Source organism: Tachyglossus aculeatus, chromosome 9 (genome assembly GCF_015852505.1).
Source record: "Tachyglossus aculeatus isolate mTacAcu1 chromosome 9, mTacAcu1.pri, whole genome shotgun sequence".
Classification (NCBI taxonomy): Eukaryota; Metazoa; Chordata; class Mammalia; order Monotremata; family Tachyglossidae; genus Tachyglossus; species Tachyglossus aculeatus.
Genome location: NC_052074.1, coordinates 43,172,798 through 43,175,215, shown reverse-complemented (window position 1 = coordinate 43,175,215; position 2,418 = coordinate 43,172,798). Strand labels below are relative to the sequence as shown.

Sequence of the window (2,418 nt, the reverse complement as noted above, 5' to 3'; positions counted from 1 at the left end):
ATGATTCAGTCAATAATATCTATTAAGTGTCTTGAAGACCCTAGTATTTTTCCCACAGTAAGCCCTCTCTGATTTGATTGTTTATGAATACAGAGCACTTTACTAAGCAGTGGGTAGAGTAAACTAGAGGTAAAAGATATGATCTGTAGCCTCAAAGAACTTACAGTTTATTAGGGTAAATAGACAATGTTTTACAGGCAGGAGACAAAAGAGAATGGATGGATGGCTGGGTAAATAACCCTTAAGTAGTAGAGTATATCACCTTTCAGGGTCACACCTGGAGAGTTTCCAGTACTCTACCAGTCACGACTATGGGAGGGAGAGTCAAGCAGACCTATTTCATTCCTAGCTTGGGCAGTGGCTAGCGAGTGAAAAGCAATCTGCTACAAGTCAAAACTCACCTGTGCTGGGCAGCCACGGCATGGGAGAGTCAAGGATGGTGACTCAGGTTTATTGCATGGAAGGAGGCAATGTTGCCACTTCTGGATTTTGACCAAGAAAACTCTCTAGATCCACTACCAAAACCAAAAAACCAAGAAACCAAAACCAAAAAACAAAAACCAAAATCCACCAGATGGAGGTGGGGCATTCTGGGCGAGATGTGTCCATGGCCTCACTATGGATCTGACATGACTCGACAGCATAAGACAACAGCAAGAACATTAGAGTATATAAATTGATACATTGAAAAGTGCTCCAGGTGGAACGGAGTACATTAGTACTGGCGACGGAGGACGTGAACTGAGTAAAAAAAGTAATCAGGAAAGGCCTCCTAGAAGGTGTGGGATTTCAGGAGGGCTTTGACGATGGGGAGAGCTGTGGCCTGATGGATTTGAAAGGGGAGGGAGGTTTGGGCAGGAAGAAGGGAAGTAAACTGAGGGCTGGAGGTGGAAGAGGTGAGGGTGAGGCCCGGTGAAAATGTTCACTTGGGAAGAGCCTAGAAACTGGACTGGTGAAGAGAACAGTTCAATAAAAAGCCGAGAGGCAGAGAGAACTCCAGGAAGCTAGCAGCGTAAGCTTCTGCTTATCCCTCAGATTAGAGCTTGGCTCTTTCAGCGATTCCATGTGAAGCTATCCCCTTGGCACCATCGCCAGGATGTGCCCTATTTTAGGGAGCCACTTCCAAAGACAGGCTACATTCTCTGAGGCATCCATATCGGGGTCACCAGCCGTTTGGGGCGGGAGGAGTTTTACATCAGTGGCTCAATTGTTCATCATTATTATTACTCATTCATTCATTCAATCATATTTAAAGAGAGCTTACTGTGTGTAGAGCACTGTACTATGATCTACTCTCCCATATACTTAGTTCAGTGCTCTGCACACAGTAAATGTTCAATAAATATGATTGACTATAACAGAGTTGGTAGACAAATTCCCTGTCCACAGTGAGCCTGAGTTGCACTCAATAAATCCCAGTGGTTATTATTATTATTATTATCATTATAGTGAAGTGTTTATGATGTGCCAAGCCCTGTTGGTAGCTCAGAAGGTAGATATGGGTCAGGAATCACTGCAAAACTTAGAAATAAACCTCCGATTGGAATGCTATGGCTACAGCTCTGGGTGGCCACAGCGCTGGGTTGATGATATATATACCTGTATATATGTATATATGTTTGTATGTATTTATTACTCTATTTTACTTGTACATATTTATTCTATTTATTTTATTTGGTTTATATGTTTTGTTTTGTTGTCTGTCTCCCCCTTCTAGACTGTGAGCCTGCCGTTGGGTAGTGACTGTCTCTATATGTTGCCGACATGTACTTCCCAAGCGTTTAGTACAGTGCTCTGCACACAGTAAGCGCTCAATAAATACGATTGAATGAACGAATGAATGAGCCCGATATTCTTGTCTACTGTGTGAACTTGGGCAAGTCATTTCATTTCTCTGTGTCTCAGTTCCCTCATCTGTAAAATCATCATCATCAATCGTATTTATTTATTGTAAAATGGGAATTAAGGCTGTGAGCCCCACATGGCCAATGTGATTGGCTTGTATCTACCCCAGCACTTGGTAATAATAATAATAATGGTAATTGTTAAGCACTTACTATGTGCAAAATACTGTTCTAAGTGCTGGGGAGGTTACAAGATGATCAGGTTGTCCTAAGGGGGACTCACAGTTTTAATCCCCATTTTACAGATGAGGTAACTGAGGCACAGAGAAGTGAAGTGACTTGCCCAAAGTCACACAGCTGAGAGTTGGCGGAGCTGGGATTTGATAGTACAGTGCCTGGCAGATAGTAAGAGCTTAACAAATACTATAAAAACATCCACTAGCCCTGAGGATTCAAAGAGCCGAATTTTGGGATTTATCCATTTGTATTTCAGTGCTGATCCTGTATTCCTATGAGAAAATGTTCAAAAACCAAATATAGCCGATTAGGATGGTAAAAGCAAAACTCTAACTCT

At 42.1% G+C, this 2,418-nt stretch overlaps 1 non-coding gene across 1 annotated transcript; it reads left to right on the top strand.

Moving 5' to 3' along the window:
* Positions 1-259: 259 nt before the first annotated feature.
* Positions 260-391, top strand: LOC119932664. Its single transcript, XR_005452406.1, has one exon. It is a non-coding gene; the product is annotated as a small nucleolar RNA SNORA7 (small nucleolar RNA).
* Positions 392-2,418: the final 2,027 nt, after the last annotated feature.